This window comes from Macrobrachium rosenbergii, chromosome 14 (genome assembly GCF_040412425.1).
Source record: "Macrobrachium rosenbergii isolate ZJJX-2024 chromosome 14, ASM4041242v1, whole genome shotgun sequence".
Taxonomy (NCBI): domain Eukaryota; kingdom Metazoa; phylum Arthropoda; class Malacostraca; order Decapoda; family Palaemonidae; genus Macrobrachium; species Macrobrachium rosenbergii.
The window spans coordinates 7,762,600-7,787,962 of record NC_089754.1 but is presented as its reverse complement, the minus strand read 5'-3'; the positions used below and the strand labels follow the sequence as shown (position 1 = coordinate 7,787,962).

The 25,363-nt window shown below is 37.5% G+C and overlaps 1 protein-coding gene and 1 long non-coding RNA gene across 7 annotated transcripts in view; one reads left to right on the top strand and one right to left on the bottom strand.

Moving 5' to 3' along the window:
• The window catches only part of LOC136845709 (uncharacterized), a 257,178-nt gene that overhangs the window by 105,379 nt on the left and 126,436 nt on the right, over window positions 1-25,363 (bottom strand). Inside the window, exon 3 of the long non-coding RNA XR_010855225.1 lies at window positions 1,205-1,293. This is a non-coding gene — a long non-coding RNA (uncharacterized lncRNA). The remainder of the gene's footprint in view (window positions 1-1,204; window positions 1,294-25,363) is intronic.
• LOC136845708 (uncharacterized) overlaps window positions 1-25,363 on the top strand; it is a 191,271-nt gene that overhangs the window by 79,690 nt on the left and 86,218 nt on the right. Inside the window, exon 1 of one of the 6 annotated variants that reach the window (XM_067115881.1) lies at window positions 15,693-15,752. The exons of the other annotated variants lie outside the window; for them this stretch is intronic. The gene's annotated coding sequence lies outside the window, so the exon portion shown is untranslated. Of the gene's footprint in view, window positions 1-15,692; window positions 15,753-25,363 lie in introns of those variants that run through there. 6 annotated transcript variants of the gene reach the window in all.

Below are 25,363 nucleotides of genomic sequence, written 5' to 3'. Positions count from 1 at the left end.
AAGGGTATGTTTACGCACGAATACAGTATTAACCATGTATGCGCCCCTGTAATGCATGAATACTTATGAATAACAGCAATAACAGATATTTTCTAAGGTATCAGCTGTGAAATGGCATGGAAAACATGACAACAAATGAAGGTACTCTGCTTTTAAAGAATTTTATCAAAAGATATTTTAAAATTACTTGTTTATTTATGTGTAAAATGCAATGCTGACTCACCCGTAATAATAATAATAATAATAATAATAATAATAATAATAATAATAATAATAATAATAATAATAATAATAATAATAATAATAATGGTTTCACCAAACAAAAAGTCACAGGTGTTTACCATCTCGATTCACTGTTACTGATATTTAAGCCACATTTCTGGAGAGGGATGTGAAAAATTGTCAAGAATGTAGAACAAGTGCACTTTTGTAAAGGTTGCATCACTAAATACACTTCTAAGAAACTGGGAATTCCTGGCATCTTGTTAGCGCTTTGTTAAGCTTTATTTCCCTGTGATGTGAATTAAAGGGGCGGGGGAGAGAGAGAGAGAGAGAGAGAGAGAGAGAGAGAGAGAGAGAGAGAGAGAGAGAGAGAGAGAGAGAGAGAGCACGTGTATGTGTTTTTTACTGAAAGTAAGTGATTAATTATTACGGATGTACAGACAACGAGAATCGTCTGTGTTTTCTACTCACATTTCTAAACAAGTATAGCCTACGCACGCATAGACATATATATCAAAAACATTAAGTCACGAATATCATTTAACATCGAATTCATACACTGGGAATAACTTTCACTCGAAGGGAATTATAATTAATAAGTGCTTTGGAACGCTTGTTATAACGTTTTCGATAATTATAATAACACTGTAGCAAGGAGAATCGTTTGAAAATGACGAACCATCCTCGTCCAAAGGCGACGCAAGAAAAGTATTGGAGAGAGTGAAGAGATGAAAAAATGATGATCAAGCAAAAATGAATAGCCAAGCACGGCACAAGCAATCAGGGCCCCCGTCCTGCCTCCTTCCCCACCAAATCCCCGTGAAAGCAGGAAGAATGGTACGGCCACCTGAAATGAAAGCACAGGAAGAGATTCTCAAATGGTAATGAGGTGAAATCCCATTGAAGGAGCGAAGGAAAATTCGATCTCCGAGATGACATTTTTCGTGAGGAAAAGGCCCAAGAAGGTCATATTAATACTTACGTAATCTCCAGGTACGTCTCTCTACGCTGGGTATTCGCTCTGCTCTTGCTATTCTTCTTTTACCTCGTTCCTTTTGCTGCTTCATGGTCCTTAAAAGAAAAAAAAAAAGGAAATACAAAGAGTAATAACTTATGAGATATTCCTCTATATATATATATATATATATATATATATATATATATATATATATATATATATATATATATATATATATATATATATATATATATATAGTGTGTGTGTGTGTTTGCGTGCTTGTATATTTTGTTGTTCGTTTGTGTGACACGCATTGATTAACAAAATAGCGTGGCATACATTTTTATGAAGGGAAGAAGTGAAAAGGTTGCCATTTCCATCCGAGAGTAGTTTGTTTACTATTTCTTTCAGCCCGGACTTTGTTTCTGTGTCCAACTTTATTGTGTGATATTGCGTATGGATTTATAAGTAGACGTAAATGCACTCTGTGAAAAAAAGTAATAAACTATATTTCTGTCCTTAGTTCTGGTTATTTAAGTGTGGCAATGTTCTTTATTTTCCAGGCTCTTGTTATATTTCAAATAGGGCAAGTGAAGGGAAGCTACCTCTTTAGTCGTGACTTTTGTTCTTGGCTGTATGATTTTCTTCTTCTGGCAAGTGGCTCCACGACTATGTTGAGAGTGCGAAATTCTGACCCTTTGGGAGTTGACGTGAACTATACTGCTGTTTTGTCATTACGTAAAACTTATAAAATGATAAGTTTTGATTACACAGTAGATTTTCACATAAATGCAAGGATAGGTGAGGCACGTTCAGATACCAAAAGGTTACACCGTTCTGGCGCCACCCCATCAAAGGTGTGTGAGAGAGAGAGAGAGAGAGAGAGAGAGAGAGAGAGAGAGAGAGAGAGAGTTCGTGAATGTTAACTAAATAATTAGGTAATAACGTGAGGAAATAATCTCCAGTTGTTTCCGCAAATACAGCAACTTCACAAAATGACCGAAATGATGGGCGATTATGATGCCTGATAAAAAAACGCACGTCAGGGTCAGCAGGAATTCTTACTTCGCGGAATTGCATTTATTTATGCTTTTCATTCATTTATTTGCATTCTTGCGCACGCTTTTCCTGTGTATAATCGTTGCTAGAGGGTGGGGAATGTAGTTATGGAACGTTGATAATTTATTTAATTCTTAAAGTCAAAGCAAAGTGAAATTTTTCAAATAGATTTCACCATTGATTTCCACCAGTCTCAAAATCGGTTCTCTCTCTCTCTCTCTCTCTCTCTCTCTCTCTCTCTCTCTCTCTCTCTCTCTCTCTCCACAAAAAGACTGATAGCTGAAACCTGTTTCAGGACAATTATAATAGCCCCTCTCTCTCTCTCTCTCTCTCATATTAGTCGCTAAAATCTTATCCAGATGAACATAAAAGACTTTCTCTCTCTCTCTCTCTTTCTCCACAAAAAGACTGATAACTGAAACCTGTTTCAGGACAATTATAATAGTCTCTCTCTCTCTCTCTCTCTCTCTCTCTCTCTCTCTCTCTCTCTCTCTCTCTCTCTCTCTCTCTCTCTCTCATATTACTTGCTAAAATCTTATCCAGATGAACATAAAAGACTCTCTCTCCCTCTCTCCACAAAAAAAGACTGATAACTGAGACCTGTTTCCAGGACAATTATAATAATAGCCTCTCTCTCTCTCTCTCTCTCTCTCTCTCTCTCTCTCTCTCTCTCTCTCTCTCCACAAAAAGACTGATAGCTGAAACCTGTTTCAGGACAATTATAATAGCCCCTCTCTCTCTCTCTCTCTCTCATATTAGTTATGCAAAATCTTATCCAGATGAACATAAAAGACTTTCTCTCTCTGTCTCTCTTTCTCCACAAAAAGACTGATAACTGAAACCTGTTTCAGGACCATATAATAGTCTCTCTCTCTCTCTCTCTCTCTCTCTCTCTCTCTCTCTCTCTCTCTCTCTCTCTCTCTCTCTCTCTCTCTCATATTAGTTGCTAAAATCTTATCCAGATGAACATAAAAGACTCTCTCTCCCTCTCTCCACAAAAAGACTGATAACTGAGACCTGTTTCAGGACAATTATAATAGCCTCTCTCTCTCTCTCTCTCTCTCTCTCTCTCTCTCTCTCTCTCTCTCTCTCTCTCCACAAAAAGACTGATAACTGAAACCTGTTTCAGGACAATTATAATAGTCTCTCTCTCTCTCTCTCTCTCTCTCTCTCTCTCTCTCTCTCTCTCTCTCTCTCTCTCTCTCTCTCCACAAAAAGACTGATAACTGAAACCTGTTTCAGGACAATTATAATAGTCTCTCTCTCTCTCTCTCTCTCTCTCTCTCTCTCTCTCTCTCTCTCTCTCTCTCTCTCTCTCTCTCATATAAGTCACTAAAATCTTATCCAGATGAACATGAAAGACTCTCTCTCTCTCTCTCTCTCTCTCTCTCTCTCCGGAAGGGCACCAGTAAATCAAAAACCCCTTGAAAGAAGTCCTTTGGGCATTATCCCTCAATAGCCGAGTGACGAAGGGCCCGAAGGACCTACCTAGAGCCATTAGAGATTTCATTCAGTAGTGGAAAGATGTGATTTATGGCGGCCTGGATCCCGAAATGTGGCTGCGTTCGGGAAAGCCTTTGCTCCCCTCTAAAAACGGTTGGGTAGGGTTCTTTGACCATTTCTGACTAACTGGGAAATATATATATATATATATATATATATATATATATATATATATATATATATATATATATATATATATATACATACACACACACACACACACACATATATATATATATATATATATATATATATATATATATATATATATATATATATATATATATATATATATATATATATATAAAGTTTTGTGTCTTTATTCATGTATGTGTATTTACTAATTAACTAAAATCTACCGTAATTTCATTGGTATTCGTTAGCAGTTCAAAGTATTGAGAAATTATACCTATATCAGTCATGTAATTATTAAAGCAAAAATGTGCTTCTTCTTTTGCAACCATACAGGCAAACGTGCAGTCCTTGCGGAAAGTATCTGTTGGATTTCATGAGCACTTTATTGCCTTGTATTTTTATTTTTAAGTTGAACAACCCTGTGGCTAGGTTTTTTAAGCGAAAGCCATTTGCCAGAATTCCCAAGTGAAACTTATTTTACCTTTTTTTCTTTGGGAAAGGCGATTAAGTACTGGGCGACCTTTTCATAATTTTTCACCAAGGATTTTTATGACTCCTCCTTCCCCACCTCTTTTATTACATAAAAATCCCGAATTTAGGTAGGTTCCCACGTTTTTGTGTAGCGCGCGCGCGCGCACCTACAGACACACACACACTGAAATCAGAAAAAAGATGAAGCATTATCCACATGATTTCAGTTGACAGAATTTATGTTTCATTTACGGCTAATTTTGGACAAATATGCAGCAGAAAAATTATTATAGCGGCTAAAGGATAAAAGTCTCCAGAAAACGTGTTTGTGTGCTACCGCTGTGAGGAAGTCTCATGAACTCGTCAGCCATCAGCTTTATCAACTTCACGATTGTGATGCCACTTCTATGGGGGATAAGGCTAGTGATGATATATTCCATCTTCCTTGGTAAAGAAATATTCTTTCGAGATGAAATAAGCCTACGAGGCGTGGATAAGGGAAGGTCAAGCGGATTAAGGAGAGAGAAAGAGAGATGAGATGGTGATATTTCTTTTTCAGAAGCAATATATATCAGTGTTATATAAGAGAGAGAGAGAGAGAGAGAGAGAGAGAGAGAGAGAGAGAGAGAGAGAGAGACTGGAGGTCAAATTTATATTTCCAAAGCACTTTATATGAACAAATGGACTGTTTGTCGTTAAAGAAGCCCGCCATATACCGTTCATCGGGACAACTATAGATAAAATATCAATGAAGGTGAAGAGCCTACCGTTAGTCGGTTTTTTATACAAAAACATTACTCTGTCAGTTTACAATGCATTTGCTTTACACAGTATATAATATCATTGCTGAAAAGTACACATGTACTTGTAATTAATTTGCTGAAATTATTGTAAGAGTTTAGGGATGAACTGCTATGTGATTACTTTTGTTTTTCTGGGAACTCGATTTTATATATATATATATATATATATATATATATATATATATATATATATATATATATATATACATACACATATATATGTATGTATACATATATATATATATATATATATATATATATATATATATATATATATATACATACATATATATATGTATGTATACATATATATATATATATATATATATATATATATATATATATATATATATATATATATATATATACATATATATATATATATTATATCAGCATTTTTCCATCCCATTTCCATTTCCTTTGCCATAACATGCAGCTAGTTAAGAACTCTAAGGGTGAAATACTTCTTATTCTCTCTTTCTGCTTTTTACAACAACAAAAAAAAAAAAGTCTCAGATATCACTGATTTCTAACTTTAGAGTTTATACACTCTTACCGATTCCAAGCCCGAATAAAAGAAGGGGGTCGAGCGCAGAATTAGCGCAGTTCCTGTAACATACCAAGCGTTACTGTAACTTGCAGAAAACTTTGGCAGTCTTGGGCAAGCGGCAATGAACCATGGCGAGGCTCGGTGGCCAGAGTAAGGTACTCTATTAATCCTGGCTCAAGGGAGGATCACAGTTGCATAAATCCTGTTTCACCTCAAATGCTTTTAAACCTCCCTCAAGTTCCCGATGAATCAGTGAATGGATGAATGAATAATGATTAAGGTGTCACAGGCCTAGCAACACCGATGCCTCATCGCTCATGAGTACTGTACAGTGTGGGGAGGGTTACACACTTCAAGGAATCATGCTTCCCTGTCAGTAATCAATAACACAACACAACACAACACAACACACACACACACACACAACCCAGTACAATGAGGAGGGAAGTTGAGATGTAAAGTGCCGGTTTCTATTGGTAATTATCAGCTCATGGTATAAGCTCTTTTGTAGAAAAAAATCCTCATGTGGAAATTGACAAGGATAGAGTACGCTGTTTAAAACTATTGGATACTGTCTGTTGTGCATTCCACCACTATTTAGAAGGGTACTCAGGGGGCCAGTACCTGCCTCACCCAAGTTTACCATACCAACAACGCCGTTATAAGCAACGTCTTTATTCTCTTGATGTTTTTTTTTTAATGTTAGGCTATGACCCCATGAAACTGCTTAGATTGTGGGTCGAACCAAGAGACCGAGGGACCTTCGGAAGACCCAAATTTGGAAGACCAAAGACCATCAAGTGTCACGAGGTGAGGATGTTTTACGGCTTGGGGAAAGGAGGGCCGCAGTTTAGAGTGAATCTGAGAAGCATCCGTGGAGATAAGGACTTTCTCGGGGATATGCATAGAATGACAGGACCGTAATTAGCGCCCATTTTTGCTATTAAAGTTTCATTACGTCGAGGGCGGACTCCACCCGTCCGACGAATCGGGCCTACGCCCATGTTAGAAAAGATGGGAAATGTCTATACGGCCATTACAAGTAAACACGTAGTTACCGTCAGTCCACCGTTGATAGTCCTAATTGTGACGTTACTGGTAACACGTAGTTACAGTCAGGGTCGAGAGTTACAGTCGACCGAGGGCTGATAGTCAGGATAACGAAAGAGAATAGCGGTTATCTAGGTCCTTAAGAAACTGGGAAAAATCTTTAGCTAGACTCTTAACTTTCATGCACCCCATTGGTACTGAAATGTTCACAATAGAGCAAATTACGTTAACCTTATGGAAGTGCAGCCAGTGCAGTACAGTCTGTACAGTATATTCAGTAGTGATGCTAGAATAGAAATTTAGGCTTTGAATAATAATAAAAGAAAAAGAGGAAGATGAAACAAGGCAGAACTAACAATCATAACAGAAGGACGTAATTTCTTAACAAAAGAAAAGGGTGTTACAGTGATTAAGTAAAAGAGAAAAAGAATGTAACAAAAGATTTCACCATTGACGAAGTTCTGGGAGAGCAGAACTAGACGAATGTTGGAAGTACGAAATAACAAGAAAAAAATGCGCCGAAGTTTCTTCGGCGCGATCGAGTTTTCTGTACAGCCGCTACAGCGTATAATCAAGGTCACCGAACATAGATCAATCTTTTGGTGGTCTCGGTATAATGCTGTAGGAGCCGCGGTCCATGAAACTTTAACCACGGCATGGCGTTGACCTATCCCAAATCGTTGCCAGAAGCACGAATATAGTTAACTTCAATTTGGTATGTTTGATGATTGGAAGGTGGATAATCAACATATCAGTTTGCAGCCCTCTAGCCTTAGCAGTTTTTAAGATCTGAGGGCGGACAGAAAAAGTGTGGACAGAATAAAGTGCGGATGGACAGACAAAGCCGGCACAAGAGTTTTCTTTTACAGAAAACTAAAAAGGGAGGGGAACAGAACAAAATATTACAAGTTGAAAAAAGAATTTTCAGCAAACAAGAAAATTGTGGAATGAGTACAATTGAAAATGGTGTTTCTATATCCACCATGCATTATTGGCTACCGCAACGGAATCACGATGAAAGGGAAATGTAAATTTATTTTGAAAACAGCTGTGAAATCCTCACTTTGAGGAAAACTTAAAAAAAAAAAAATTATGAAAAAAATTAGTACAACACAGGAAGACATCCAATGTATTTATTAGAAAAAACATATTGGAAAGATTGGAAAAATCACAATCTACTAATGACGTAGAAGGCATTGAAATGAAGACGTAATTAAAATGAGTAGCAAAATAATTGTAGAGGAAAAGCAAGTGGAGTAGGTTTATGATAGGAATCAAAGGTGTACTTTTCTTGCTAATACCAGGTTATGAAAATGCTTTTTCCATGGTTCACTATATCACCTTTGGTATAAAAGCTAGTTTTGAAAAGATTTGGAGAGAGAGAGAGAGAGAGAGAGAGAGAGAGAGAGAGAGAGGGTGGGGAAGACTTTGGCTGTGAAGTGTAAATGTTAGTTTGGTGTAGATGAAAGAGAGGGAGAGCGAGAGAGGCATTACATGATGGTACTTTAGATGTAATTGCTAGTTTACGGGAGAGAGAGAGAGAGATAGAGAATATGCAACCTAGGAGTATTTTGCCAATTGCTGATTTTCTAAACCAGCTGGTGAATAAAATGAAACGCTTAATTACTTTGATTTCATAGAAGCGGGTATAGTAATAACTGCCAACCTTTTTGAGAATTATATTCGTCTTTCATTCTTTTATTCTGATAAAATTGAAGCGATTTTCATATTAAGAGGAAGTGATTATAAGAAGCTTGTTGTGGTTTGAAATAAAACAATGGAGGACTAGTGAATACAGGCATATCGCTCCGGAATGGAATTGACTGGAAGAGTTTAACACGGCTGATAAAGGTTTGAAACTCTAGGCTGTCTTTACTAGTATAATATTACTTTCAGCGTTTCACACGATCGTTAGCGGGTATGAAATTACGCATTTCCCCCTTTTTAAGGGGAAAATGTTCCAGTGACATTGCTCTTCTAATTATCGGTGGTTGATGCTTGGTGTTTTCTCCCTATATTATTTCATCTCTATGACGAACGTATGTTCAAGGACCTAAAAAGCAGGTTTCCATTGAGTGAATTGCATATATATGGAAAACTGTAGCGTCAAGAAAATGATTGTTACGGAATCAATGTTTTCTCATGCTGATTTTAGTTTTCTGTAAAAGAAAACTATTGTGCTGGGTTTGTCTGTCTGTCTGTCTGCACTTTTTCTGTCCGCCCTCAGATCTTAAAAAATACTGAAGCTAGAGGGCTGCAATTTGGTATGTTGATCATCCACCCTCCTCCAATCATCACACGTACCAAATTGCAGCCCTCTACCCTTAGTAGTTTTTATTTTAGTTAAGGTTAAAGTTAGCCATAATCGTGCGGCTGGCAACGATATATAACAAGCCACCACCGGGCAGTGGTTAAAGTTTCATGGGCTGCGGCTCATGCAGCATTATATCGAGACCACCGAAAGCTAGATCTATTTTCGGCGGCCTTGATAATAAGCTGTACAGAAAACTCTATTGCGCCGAAGAAACTTCGGTGCATTTTTTACGTGTTTTTATGAAGTTCGCTCTTCCAGTTGGTCATTCAGGTGAGGGCCGCAAACAGTCACAGAATATAAGCGCACTGCTGAAAGATATGGGTGTGTGAGTGTACAGGCATGAAAATATAACAACAGAATACCGTTGGTTTGACAGAAGCACACTGCATCCCGCATTGTTGAAAAATGAAAATTTCCATGCAAAACAATGAAGGAAACCAAAGTAAAAAAAAAAAAAACCGCAATAATTATACTTGCAAAGTAGGTTGCATTACGGGAGGAAGAGACGAACAATTAATGTTATGGCTGTAAATTGCAACTTGTGCAAAACCGGTTGCTGCTGTTGCTGTTGCATGAAAACGTATGCCTGCAACACGTGATGTCTCCACTCCGCAGGTAGTGCGGATTTTTTATTTCCTTATTTTTCAGGCGGTAAGAGAGTGGCTTATCCACACGAACACTTTCTGTGGCCACTTACATAGACGCCGTCCATGTCTCGTGTTGGTTTTCCTGAATACACACACACCACACACACGTGTGATTACGAATTTACCCTGACTTCCTGCGCTTGTAATGTGTACTTAATTCATATATGCGTTGAAGTTTGTACCCACACATTACAAATATATGCAACACACACACACACACACACACACACACACACACATATATATATATATATATATATATATATATATATATATATATATATGTACACACACATACACATATATACACACACACATATATATATATATATATATATATATATATATATAGTGTGTGTCCCTTTTAACTTTAGTAGATACAATATTCACTATATTTGAATATGTTTATTACTGCAAGGATTGAATCCCTAATAACAGTATAAGACAATAGCTGGCTAGAAATCGGGAGTATAATACACGGCAAAGCGATTCCTTTGAGGGGAAGAGATGTATACTGTAGACGGCTTATACAGTATATATAAATGTATGTATATACATACACACACACACACACACACAAGGTGCAGCGAAGGGACAGTCACCTTGTACTTACAATTCTTTATCGACCAACGTTTCGCGACTACCTTACAGTCGCATTTTCAAGGCTGAAACAATTTTAGACACTATACTAGTTTAACTTTACATTCAAAACATTCATATAAAACATACTGAAAACACTAAAACAAAGAAATTCAATGAAAAGTAAAAGATGAAAGTCAAACAAGAATACAGATTTAGTATAAAGTCACACACAAATATATATATATATATATATATATATATATATATATATATATATATATATCCTGAGAGTGAGAGGAAGACTGTAAGTGGTGCGGGGGCGGGGGAAGTGGGAGGGCGGTTGTTGAAACTCAGGATAGAGCAATAGGCTTCGATCGTTTGGTCTGTAGTTCGATCACGGTTTGCCTTCCACCTGTCAGCCCAGCTGTGAAAGTGTACCAGTGTCAGCCAAGGTCAAGAAAAAGAGTGCGTGGCGTAGCACCCTCATCCCTCGAGAATTACTGCAGACGGGAAACTCATATTGTATAAATGGATATATTTAGTTTAGTCATTTCTTTAAAAAGCGGAGATCCTAAAAAAAAAAAAAAAATCGTCATTGGAATGTTCCATTCATCATACGACTGCTGACTAGATGAGCCGACAGTTCAAAAGCCATTCTCAAATACTGAGATACTTCATAAATCTCCAAAGAGGCCTTACAGGTAGAACATCAAACTCCTTTCATATACTGAGTCAAACACTGTTATCTTAAGCTCACCCTTTCGAAGCTTCTGGATAGGTAGTGCTTGGCCTTTCATTCCAATTATTCTTCCGCTCCATTAGTCTCTTGCTTTTTCAGAAGATCCAGATGTGTTTTTGTGAACACATTCTTTACCATTAATAGTTCTTTCCATAGCACAGTCGCTCGAAATAAGACGCTATTATTTCACCGTCTTTGGTGGTTTTGCCTGAGACAACCTTGGAATAAGCACCGAACCTCAGGAGCGAAAGAACTGATGAAAATGTTGAGCAGTAGAAATTTTATATTTCAATCAGCTTCAGATGGGGGTCAAGAAAGGGGCTTGGAACTAGCAAACTCATCCCGAGAACCTTCCTGAGGACGAGACGACTCTTTCCGTCTGACACCACCCTCTGAAAATCTATATATATATATATATATATATATATATATATATATATATATATATATATATATATATATATATATATATATATATATATATATATATATATATATATATATATATATATATAAACATGCAATACATTCATGAACACACACACCAGTCTCTTTCTCACTCTCTCGATCTCTACCTCTCTCATAGACAAACCAAACCGGTTACTGGCACTGAAACAATAGCTGATTACACTCCATTTCCCTTTTAATTGCTTGGAGTGCCCTCTTGTAGGTTTTTCAAACACCTGATCTCCCTCACCCCCTCCCCTCCGCCCCCTCTCTCATTTCCCGATCACGCCGTCAATCAATGGTTTCCTGGCCTTTAATAGCCCGTTCACCAGCAACGCCCCCTCTAGTCTCTCTACCAAATAGTGCGTAGAGAGAGAGAGAGAGAGAGAGAGAGAGAGAGAGAGAGAGAGAGAGAGAGAGAGAGAGAGAGAGAGAGCTTTGAAATCATTGTACTTTTAGGAGTTTTTGGATGTTAGTTTCAGTAGGGACGAAAGGTTTTTATGAATCCAATTGTTATTGTTTTATCCATTTTTCTTTGTACCTAGGTGCAAACGTCAGTCCTCTACAAAAATAGGGAAAAATAAGCTATGTTTTAAAATGTACTTCATTTTGAGGTTTGGGTAATGTGTCTTTCTGTGAAGCCCTTTCTGTTGATGTTAAGCTGGTAACAGAGCTTTGTCGAAAATTCATTCGTGGATAATTTGAAGCAAGATCCAAAACAAGGGGAAAGACAGCCACCGCTCAATTGCACGTGACGTCATGACTGCATTGCATGGGGGATAAGCCGGTGAGGTAGAGACAATAGACGTCGGTTAGTTACATAATAATGATTAACTGACTATATCCTGTGCACTTCGTGTGTCATTTTGTGTGTGTGTGTGTTTTGGCTGCGTCTTTGAGATAGTGGTAAAAATTTTTTTTTTTTATTTCAAAAGCTTAATGTAGAACGAATAAAAATTAGGCCTCTTACTTACTTAGCAAGCTTTCCCCCATTTCAAGTTTAAAACGGGAATAGAATCTACGTTAAGTTTTGTACAGGCATTGTCCTTCGTAATTGACTTGTCACCAGAAGCTACTGATTTTACCGTATAAGGTGGTTTTTCAGCAACCAATCAGTGTCACATTGTGTTTTCATGTCAGCGTTTTTAAGGGTGCGTGAAGAAGAACATTTCGCCATCTTTTCGTTGTCTGCACCACACCCTTTCATCCACATATTAAACTTCTCTTTTTTTTTTTAATTTAATTTGATTTGTTTAGCACTCTGATTTACCCGGGAGTGACGATCCGGACAGGGCAAGGGAGGCTCTGCCGCTGGCTGTCGTTCGTATATTATCTATAATGAGAGATTGTATGGGAAGTTCTCGGGACATAAATGAGGATGCATGTGTTGTCATTTTTTTTTTACGGCTGAAGAGTAATTAAGGACAACTTAAAAAGAAATATTGCCACTCTGCCACACAAAATGCAATTTCGGGCGATACTGTATATCCCCATAGCCGGAGGAATTTTTTTTTCCATTGGAAATTGTATTCTTTGCCATTGGTTGTTCACGAATAATTAGGAATTGTACTCGTCTGCCTTGCTCAGTTTTTACTACATTTAGTGATTGCAATTTTTTGTTTCTTGCTGGTAAAAATATTTGGTTTTTTGTTGAAATTATATTTTTTCCATTAACGTCAAAATTTTAGGAAAGGGAAGTGGAGGTTCCTGAAAAGCTCCCAACATTTACGGTATATTTGGGTTCCAGGTATATAGGTGTCATGATTTCTTTCTCTTTTTTATTTGATGTGACTTCCAAATTCCTTTGAAGACTTCTATTTTCCTGAAGCTCTCACACTGTTCCTGAAGCAGATGATTTAGTATCTGTGTCTGTGTCCTAAATAAAGTTGAAGAATAGCTCTGGTTTTCTTACATCTGTCATTATTTTATTACCTCAGTCCCGGGTGAATTGGGATAGTAAATATATACTCAAGTATGGGTTTTTCATTACATAGGCGAGGTCTAGATTTAATGATTCTCGTACATTTCTTTAACTTTCAGTTTTAAAGTAAGGTTATTTGATTTTCAGCGTATAATGTCAAGATGAAAGTTATTTATAAAACCACCAGATATTCAAGAATAATTTCGTCATAGTTTTATGGAAGGCACAGTTACATATATGTCTAAACAGCCATGTCATTGTATTACGATATGTCGATTATATTCTGACACGTGGTTATACCTCACCTAACCATAGGGAAATGAATAACTGTGTGTAAATCATGACCGGTTTTGGCTTTATAGCTTTCTTGAAATTGATACATTTCTCATATTTCTTTTGAAATTAGTGTATCAATTCTCATAATTCTTTTGAAATTAAATCTCATATTTCTTTTGAGATTAATGTATCAAGTTTATAACTGCCTTGACTGATATTCATATTCTTCCAAAAGCTCTCTTTTATAAAACGAAACTCATTGATGTTTCCCTCCAGTGCATTTTTCCTTAGCCTGTTTCGTTGGATGATTGTTTTTGCTAACTTGAACAAAAACTCCACTGTTCCCCTTGAGACCTCAGTGGTGAAAATCGTCATTGTAAGTCGGGAGTTCGAATCTCCCTGGTGACGAATCCATTATCGCTTATCATTCCCCTCCGGTGTATGTTATTCCCCAGGTAGAGTGAACTGGTTGTTAAACGACATTTGTAGCTTAATGTTTGTGAATATAAAAAAAGCCACGGTGCATGTGACAAAAATTCATATATAAACAGTATGTGTGTGTGTGTGTGTGTGTGTGTGTGTGTATCTGAATCACGAAAATATGGAACGTGATGAATATATAAATAAAGATAAAATCCATGGAGAGGAAAACACTGGAGTGCTGCGAGGCCTTCCGACTGTCTGTTGTCCTTTACTTAGCAGGGTATTTTATCTTTATATATATATATATATATATATATATATATATATATATATATATATATATATATATATATATAATCATTAATTGATTTTAACAATATGCGTAGATCCCAATACGTAGGTGATAGGTGTTTCTCCTTTCTTGTCTAATAGTCTGTAAATTTCATATAGAAATTTCGAGAGATTAATTGTCACTGATAAGCACTTCTTGTTTAATGGACTGAATTACGTAAATTTACGTAATAATAAAATAATATGGTTATTAATTCATTTTTGACGAGAAATTGAGACAATGTCTTTGGATTCTTTCTTAGAGTAATGAGATTAATATTAATTGATTGGTTCTACCTGTCTGTCGTCATACACGCTGAGATGACAATAGAGTCTAAGGAACCAGAACTAAGGTATTTATTTATTCACCAATACAACAGTCTCTCTCTCTCTCTCTCTCTCTCTCTCTCTCTCTCTCTCTCTCTCTCTCTCTCTCTCTCTCTCTCTGCAAAACTTTCTCACACTAAATCTGGCCGCCCACATCCGCATACCTCCCCCGTTCCCTTCATATCCTTTTGGACGTCCATAGGCTAATGGTCACACCTCTTCCTTCCTGCCCTTAACCCCCACCCAATGAGGGAAGGTCTCCCTACTTTCATGGCACCGGCCCCCCTGCCCCCCTCCTACTCAATCTCCTCACCTGACTCGACCACAGCGCCAACAAGTGGACAACAAGGCACTTCCTGAGCGCCTCCAGCTCATTCACACCTCCAGTGTCCAAAGGGACTCTCCTCATTATTATTTTTAACTCTTTGAGCCATTGTTTAGGTGTTTTTGCTTTTATCTTCCAAGCACGGAATGCTGATTAAAACTATGCGTATCACTCTTAGTATTTTTAGTTATTAACAACTGCTTTGGGAGTGTGCAGGTATGTCGCTTTTTGACTCTATACAGAGTTCGTATTAGGTCAGTTTGTCGTGCTCTTTTATCTGGTTTGGGAGTTTGTACAATATTTCGTTATTTCTTGATACTCAAGAGTTCTGATTAAAACTGAACTCATCTTGTATGCAAAATTTACGACTGTTTCTTATTTTTTAAATCAGAATAGCCACATAAAAGTTAATATTTTTGGGCCTTTATTATTTCTGATGTTTGAATTTCCTTCATAATTAAAGGTAGAATGTTCATTCAAGCCTCAGCATCTAGCTATGCTGCTGTTTGGTCAACTGATTTCTCTTTTATTAAAAATTTAAAGGTGATTGCTTCAAGTTCACCAAGCGGTATATTCATTATTTATTTAAATGCGTCGTATTTCTTTATAGGCTGATGATAATTCTTGGATTCCGGGCGTCTGGTATCGGTGCTACATTCGCATAGTCCGGGTATGTTGAATATAGCCAGCTATAGACCACATATCGTCATTTCCGGGTGTCCAGTGCGTGTGTTCTACATTCCCAGGGTTTTGGGTAGGCCTCACTTTAAGTGTCGAGTATCTGTGTGCCACATTCACGAATTCTGGGCATGCAGAACACATCCAGCTGTAGGGTAATGTTTGGACTCATGAGTTCAGCTAACTGTGCTAGATTCCCAGATATATATCACATAGCTAGCCATAGGTTAGTTTCATATATTGTTAAGGAAATTCTCAAAAGGTAAGGTATTTTCGATATTTTATGGAGGCTGATGCAATTTTGAAAGTACAACATAAAGAATGCATTCTTGTTATCGCAAACATGATAGTTATATGGGATAGTATACTTACAGTGCATCTTATTAAAAAAGTATATGTTTATGGAAGCTGCTTCCTACATCGGATCTGGCTGTCTAACATATAGCTGGCTATTCATACCTAGAATCTTTGCAGCAAAAACGCTAGACACCTGGAAATCTGGGTATGTAACCTACAACTGGCTGTTTTACATAGGCTACTTAGAATCCAGTATTGCAGTACACATAATGGGAATCTGGATTCCAGAACTGTAGGAGGCACCAAATGCCGAAAAATTCTGGCAAGAAGCATGTCTGCATACATAGATACTGGGAGAGTGACCTTCCATTTAGATTTCCGCGTAAAGAGCCACCCTCTTTGGATAATATAAAAAGAAAAAGTTTGAAACTAAATCTGGATGAATCGTTGAAAACTTGATTCATGATCTGTTGAGTATTCTAGAAATGAATTAATGAAGTGTCTAATTTCTGATTTCAACAATAAAATGGTTTGATTCAAGTAGATGTTAGGAAAACGTTTAAACATGAACTTGAATTCAATATTTTAAGTACAAAGTTACTTTCTAACTCAGGCCTGAAGACACTAAAAACAAGTAAAAAATGCGTCGAAGTTTCTTCGGTACAAGCAAGTTTTCTGTACAGCGTATAATGCTGTATACGCCACGGCTCGGTGGTGGCCTGTCCTATAGAGTTGCCAGATGCATGATCATGGCTAACTTTAACCTTATATAAAATAAAAACTACTGAGGCTAGAGGGCTGGATTTTGGTAAGTTTGATGATTGGAGGGTGGATGATCAAATATCAATATGCAGCTAGCTAGCGGGAAACTTTGTGTTTCGAGGTTCATTTTTGATAGGCTAACTAAAAGATGAATGTGGCGGTGACTGTTATCTTGCTTTTAGTAGAGGTCTGTACATAATTTCATCATTTAGAGTGTGGCTCTAGAGAAAAGCAAGATTTCAGTGAGTGTCATGTTCCCTTTGAGAGTGATGAATGCCCAACTGGTCAATTTAAAACTGACAACCACCTTGGCGGTAGTGAGCAGTATAACATGGGAAATGCTACCCTGTAGATGCCTGTGCTAATGCAATAGACCGAGTGATAGAAAATAATACCCTCTTAATGATGGAGCAGCTGCCTTCCCCCAGGGAAAGCTCCTCATTGCATGGGTCGATATCGTACTCGGCTAGCACTCTGCTAGGCCCGCGTTCAATTCTCCGGCCGGCCAATGAATACTTAGAGGAACTAATTTCTGGTGATAGAAATTAATTTCTCGGTATAATGTGGTTCGGATTCCACAATAAGCTGTAGGTCCCGTTGCTAGATAACCAATTAGTTCTTAGCCACGTAAAATAAGTCTAATGTTTCGGGCCAGCCTTAGGAGAGCTGTTAATCAGCTCAGTGGTCTGGTTAAACTAAGGTATACTTAACTTCCCCCAGGGCGAATAGAAGCTAGGTACTTATTGTCAAAAATGAAAGGAAGAAAGAAAGAAAATTTTTGCTGCTTGTGTGTTTTAACACCACCAAATGGCCAGAGGAATAGGATTGCAACTTCACGCCTTTTTCACATGTAAAAATACAAACATATATATATATATATATATATATATATATATATATATATATATATATATATATATTAATTATATATATATGATGACAGAAAAGATGTGTCACAAATTAGGTGAAGCAAGAAGGATAACAGTATATGCCAAAGTTGGGAGGAAAACCTGGAGTTTCTACGGAAGCCAAGGTGGGAAACTATGGAAGGATTGTTGAGCTAACTCTCCTTTTTGAAGGTGAAGTGTGGATGATGAATGCGAATGACAGAAAAATTTAAGTCGTGGAGATGAAATGTGTGGTTAACACGTGGCCAAAGAAGAGTTGAAAGTGTAAGAAATGAGATTCAGAAACGTGAAAAAAGTGTAAAAATGGCCACCTTCAGTGTATTTTGAGAAGGTGGTTATGTGGAAAGAAATTGAGGTGACAGGTTGATGGAAAGTGTAAAAGTAAGGAGGAAGGCGGGGAGGAAGACAGAAAATGTTGGATAGATGCTGTGAAAAAGGTCTTCGAAGGGAAGGACTTCAGCATCCAGGAAGCGGAGAGTGCGTGCGAGAAAGAGGTGAAGAATATGTCATTTTTATTTTTTCTCTTTTTTTTTTAAAGGTTGGCTGGAATGGGGTTTTGATGCATTACTTAATCTTTCAGTGTAGATGTGGGAAGTGGTTGGTGTAGGGGGTGGGGTTGTGGATAGGGGTGGGGGAAGGCTGGGTTCCAGTCGGCGTTTAAACTTCAGTGTGGTAGTGATCATTGTCTTGTCTATGTTCGAGAACCTTCCTCTGTTTAGAAAACGGCGTAATATAAACATACACACACACACACACACACACATATATATATATATATATATATATATATATATATATATATATATATATATATATATATATATATATATATATATATATATATATATATATAACTATATATATTTTTAAACATGAAATGGAACATATTCAATATATTAAGAGCTAAACTCCTCTTTCATATTTTGCAAAAGTGATGTACGTCAAGTTGGGTCTGCCGGGTGGATGACTGAAGGGGCAATTCAGTAAAGTGGGCATTACTTACAGATCTTAGAATGAATGTTTAAAATGACATTTGTTGAAATATCCTACGTCTCGATTTATTTGTTTTGGTCTCAGTCAATAACAGAACCCATCAAAATCAAGTAGACACAGGCCAACAATTGAGTCACATTTTTGTGAAAATTGTTTCAATAAAATATAGAAAAATGGAGGTTTGGTTTGCAACTGATAAGTCCTGCAGAGTCACTCAAGCTTGTTCAGGTCAATGTTTAATTGTTGTAATCTTTTCTGAGTACCAGCTCTTTGTTGGGTGAGACGGTAGAGCTGCGGACTGCCCTCGATGGGCTGGAGTTCAATTCCCCGGCCGGCTGATGAAGAGTTAGAGGAATTTATTTCTGGTGATAGAAATTCATTTCTCGGTACAATGTGGTTCGGATTCCACAATAAGCTGTAGGTCCCGTTGCTAGGTAACCAGCTGGTTCTTAGCCACGTAAAATAAGTCTAATCCTTCGGGCCAGCCCTAGGAGAGCTGTTAATCAGCTCAGTGGTCTGGTAAAACAAAGGTATACTTAACTTTTAACTTTTCTGAGTACCATTTCCCTTCCTAATTTTCATACAAAACACATCTACAGCATCATTCTACGTTCTCTGTGGATAAGTTTATCAGAATTATCTGAATCTCTCTCTCTCTCTCTCTCTCTCTCTCTCTCTCTCTCTCTCTCTCTCTCTCTCATATAGACGTTAGTATCCGTGCCTACCATCCTAATTACCCCGAACTCCCTCTCCTTAATTCACTGGCAATAAAGGGTTCTACACGAATCTTTTGTAATACCCGAGCCTCCCACTGCGTGTCTTAATATACATCGTCATTCTAGCAACGCCTTTCTGTTTTACTCCTGCGGGATCTCTCTCTCTCTCTCTCTCTCTCTCTCTCTCTCTCTCTCTGTATATATGGGCGACATATGAATGTAGTGTACGAGTGTGTATGTGTTAGTATTGATACATTTTTATTTTCAATGTTATCTTGTATTTTCAAATTTTATTTTTCGCTGGAGCATGAATTATTTTCTCTCTCTCTCTCTCTCTCTCTCTCTCTCTATATATATATATATATATATAATGAGCTACATATGAATGTAGCGTACGGGTGTGTGTGTTAGTATTGATACACTAGTATTCTTATTGTTAATTTTCGCTGCAGCGTGGAATTGTTTCTTCTTATTTTACTTACATACTTGAACAATTTCTCTCTCTCTCTCTCTCTCTCTCTCTCTCTCTCTCTCTCTCTCTCTCTCTCTCTCTGGGTACATATGAGCTACGTATGAATGTAGTGCACGCGTGTGTATGTGTTAGTATTTATACACTAGTGTTCTCAATGTAATTTTTAGCTGCTGCGTAGAATTTATTTTTTTTTCTCCTCTTACATACATACATGAACAATCTCTCTCTCTCGCCTACTGTAGGTTCTCCGGATTAATATAGCCCTGCCCACTCATTCGAGTCCAGCAGTAGAAGGGCTGATGGAGTCCGTGTTCTTGCCCCTTCACTAGTGAGATGGTTGCTTACCTGCAACGCCTCTGCTGAAGCCCACACACAAATATACGCACACAGGAATCCTCGAACACGTTCATAAGCATGCATGCATGTACTCCCGTAGTTTGGAGATGATTACACCTGGCCGTACACGAAAATTTTGCGTAAATTATGACGAGAAATTTAGAAGGTACGAAAAGCTGCATATGTTAATGAACCTTAGGAATAAGTACGTACGTTCGAATCCGTTACCTCCCGCAGCTGTTTTTTTGTCGTTTTTCGAATGATACCTGGAATTGTTGAAGCCAAACCTTGCTATATAACGAAAGTCAAAGTCAGTAGCTCCGCATGTTGCAGTTTTATTCACGGCATCCTCAAGTAAGATGAATACTTAGTTGTTGCGCAGCGTCATATCTTAACACGGTGTTCGTGAACTTGTTTCATGTAGTCAGACGCGGTAGCCTGATTTATCATAAACAAGGTGTTAGGTTCAATAGCCAAGTCTCGTCTTGAGCTGATTTACTGGCAAAACGGTATGAAAGTCATTGAAAAATACAGGTGTAATAGGTAAATAACTTCCAGTATTTTTTCCTGAAAATTTTGATATTTTTCATGAAACATTCGTGTAAAACATGCATAACCTCATCAGGTTCTCATCATTTTTAATTAAGAGAGAGAGAGAGAGAGAGAGAGAGAGAGAGAGAGAGAGAGAGAGAGAGAGAGAGAGACTATAATTTTTTCTTTGCACAAGGCCATAAATGAAAAGAGGGACGAGATACTAATGAAAACAAATTGGTAGTTGTTAATTGCCATTCGACCAGAAGGAGCTATGGCTAATGACGTACCAGAGCGAATAGATATCCAAGAAAAGGTGTAATAACATGAATTGATTTCGACCTCCAGGACTTTATGCAAATGAAGACAGACCTTGCCCCACTCTTCCAGGAGACTCATGTCCATAGGTCCCTCATCCCTGTCTCTGTCGTAGGTTCCTCCCTGCCCATATGTCCCCGCCTTCCCAGTGTTAGGTCCCTTCCATAGATGTTTCACCTCGGTAGGCACCTCCCTTCCCATAGGTCACTCCCATTCTTAGGAATCTCACTTCCTTGGGTAGGCGTCTCTCTTCCATGGTTATCGCACTTTTGTAGGTGCCATCTTTTATAACTACTTCCTTTCTATGGGTTCCTCTCTTCCAGAGGACATTTCTCTTACGTATGCCCCCTTCCCTCATAGATACCTATCTTCCTTAGTGTTTCTCTTCCTACATCCTTACTACAGGCCCCTCTCCTCCATTAGTAAGTTCCTCCCTTCCATAAGCCTCTGTCTAACGCAGGTCACTCCCTCTTTGAAGTCCCACCCTGCTCATAGGTCTCTTATGGGGACAGAGGGTGAAGTGGGCAGCACGGGTGGTTTGGATGGAGGGCTGTGGGGTGAGGGGAATAGTAACACCCATTTGGCAGCGCTAATTGGAAGGAGCCATCTGTTATGCGTCACTGGTTTCGAACTATATTCGGACATATTTGTTCTGTGGGCCTGAATTATTTCCGATTTTATCGATGGTTTTTGCTCTGTTAAGGTACTGGTCTTGATAAATACGTTATTTTCGTTTATCTCTTCCTTCTTGATGACTGAGCGTTTGAAATTTCTGTAGCCTCATGATTCTGCGAATATATTGGTCAATGTTCTCCTTTCCTACTTTTTCTTGTTTGTTTGATTTGCAGTTGTTTGTTCAATAAATTGTTATAAATTATACAGCCTCTCTCTCTCTTTCTCTGGTACTCAAGCAAAATTCCCTTTCATTCTAGTCGCGTTTTGAAAAGTTATTTTCGTTTTAACACATTTTTAATGCTACATTAACCCCTTAAACGTAAATATACCGATGGCCTTACGAAATGTAATGCTTAGTGTCCTGTATTTTGTTTTGTTCGCTCGTTATTTTCCGGAAATTTATTCGCATCTTAAATACTGTCTTTGTATAATGTGGATACCATTTGTGTCTGTAATCGTCCTAACATATTGTTGTAAGATAAAGACTTTTAAGCCTTTTAAATGGTAGAATATTCGCGTTCTAATTTGCGGACGACCAGATTAGACCACTTCCCTCCTGATCTCGTGGTCAGTACCCGTGTAAAGCCGATATCCGTAAGTGGAAGGAATCAATTAGGTGGATCAACATTCTTGTCTTTCGAATAGCAATGTTATGTGAGTGAAATATGAAATTGTTGAGGAAGGAGAATGAGAAAATGGCTTTTGTGGGTGGAGAAGGAAGGAGAATCTTGCTCGTCTTAAGCTTGTTGAGAATGTGGACAGAGTTCTTGAGGATACTTATGTGGGCGATTTGGTTGAACATAATCAGTACCTTTGTCGTTTTGCTGTCGGTGCTGGTTTTCTTTGTTTGTATGTCAGCCTCTCTCTCTCTCTCTCTCTCTCTCTCTCTCTCTCTCTCTCTCTCTCTCTCTCCAGTGCTACTGCTATGATTCCCCCTCGGAGTGAGGCTTCGTGTTGACTGCAAGATTTAAGACACGTACGCTGTATGTAGAAAAGGTATAAATATTAATTATATTTCCTGTCAGGAAAAGGAAATGTTTGTTTTCGCAAGGTTATCCATTAAAGTAAAATAAAATGATAAATGAAGATAGGGTCTGAGATGTTTTGAATGTAAAGAAAAATTATATATATATATATATATATATATATATATATATATATATATATATATATATATATATATATATATATATTAGAATTTGAGGAGTTAAGAGGGCATTTTGGCTATTACAATTACATTTGTGTGTGTTTCCGTAATAGCTACTGTGACTTTACTTCTCTATTCTTCACACTTTTTGGATGTGCTTGTCACCACTGAGATTTAGCCCGTGAGAATTTTTTTTTTTATTTATTTCACCATAAGGATCTTAAGGCTCTATACTGACGCATGTATCCAAAACTTTTTCTTGTAAAATAAAGAAAGTTGTATATATATATATATATATATATATATATATATATATATATATATAGTGTATATATATATATATATATATATATATATATATATATATATATATATATATATATATATATATATATATATATGTGTATATATATATATATATGAGACTTTATGTATATATGTATACATGTAATATATACTTAGCCTATTCGAAAAGTGCTGATGAAAACATGTGTTTATCCCTCCATGAAGACTTTATAAAGGTTTGAGACTTTTAAGGATTATCAAGTTAATTGTGGAAGCCATATGTAATCTAGCACTTGAGGAATATGAAGAAAAGTGTGACAGAAGACCATATCCTTTTTTCCTACACACACACATTCTCCTTATCATGTAATGGCCAAACAAGGAAACAAGTTATGTGGGTTTTATCGACAAGACTGCTTATGACTACGGAAAAATCTACCGTGCAGATGCTTCTTCGAGGGGAGAGACTACGTGTCCCTGAAGCCTTAGACCACACACACACACAAACACACCGATCTCTCTCTCTCTCTCTCTCTCTCTCTCTCTCTCTCTCTCTCTCTCTCTCTCTCTCTCTCTCTATATATATATATATATATATATATATATATATATATATATATATATATATATATATATATACATATGTATATATGTTTATTATATGTATAATGTGTGTATATTATGTATGTATGTACTTATATGTCATGTTTCGCTGTCTAAATCCCATGTCTTGTAATCATTTTGAAAACCAACATAGACTGTAAACTCTGGAAAATGCTATGGGCTACGCTGTTACTTCGGACATTCTTAAGTGCTACGCAAATAGACCATTCAGCGCTCCCTTGCAGCTTATTGCTACCGATGCTCGTAAGCGTAACAGAAGCTATGAAACCACTCTGAAAGATCACGTTTTTAGTTTTTATGATTTATGTTGCCAGTTATGTGAAGGTATACTTCTTCTTTGTAGTTGATCTTTATTAGCATGTTATTTAATTGCCACTCTTGTTTCTCGCGCGCAAACTCCCGAATAGTTTTGTTTCCCAAACGTATAAAAGCATGGGTTTCCATCGTTTGGCGCATCCGTCAAACCGAAACAGTTTATATTTTTAGCAATAATTATGACCGGCACTTTTTCAGAACTGCCTAACCACTTCTAAATTTTTGTGTTTTTAACGTTTTAACCATTGCCCTCCCATTCATCAAAATATAGTCAATAGATATTTTTCAACATTTCCTAGTGGCTGCTACAATTATAACGAGCAAATATATTTAGTAAATTCTTTTACGCTGAATTTTTAAAAGTAACTTTCTTTTTCTTATTGCATAAATACAGACAAGAAGCGTCTTTCCTTAAGATTCTAATGAAGATAATGTAACTTACAGGTTTTCAATGAATGCTTTGCCGTCGCAGTTTTACTACACAGCAACCAGACAATGCAAATGCAAAAAATACAACCAATACTTTTTAATTTTTTCCAATATTTTTGGGTGGCTTCACCAGTGTTAATAACTGGATTATATTCAGTAACTGCTTGACCACTGCAGATTTTTGACCAACTGGGACGCATTCTTTAAATCAGTTTTACTTTGTGCTGCAAGCCGCCCTGTCATCTGACAGAACCTGCGACAGCCGCGGCCGTATAATGCTGTATGAAACTCAACCACGGACCATGAAACTCTCAGCCAGCCATGGTGGCCTGTGTTATTAGGTTGCCAGACGCAAGATCATGGCTAACTTTAACCTTAAATGAAATAAAAACTACTGAGGCTAGAGGGCTGCAATTTGGTATGTTTGATGACCGGAGGGCGAATGATCAACATGCCAATTTGCAGCCCTCTAGCTTCAACAGTTTTTAAGATCTAAGGGCGGACAGAAAAAGCGCGGACGGGCAGACAAACAGCCGTCTCAACAGTGTTCTCCTACAGAAAACAAAAAAAGGTTGCGTCGAACACGAACACGCAGATCCGTAGGCGGCGTCCCCCATCTTCTCTGTTGACCCAACAACACCCAACCTATTATTCCTAACATGCCCAAGTAGTCGTGGGGTCTTCAAGCCATCGCTCCATGTTGGAGGGACTTTTGTTTATCTTGCGTAGGGGATTTGTGAAGGGCGAGGACATTCCCCCGCGACTCCCCAGGGGCTTGGCAAAAACAGCTTACGC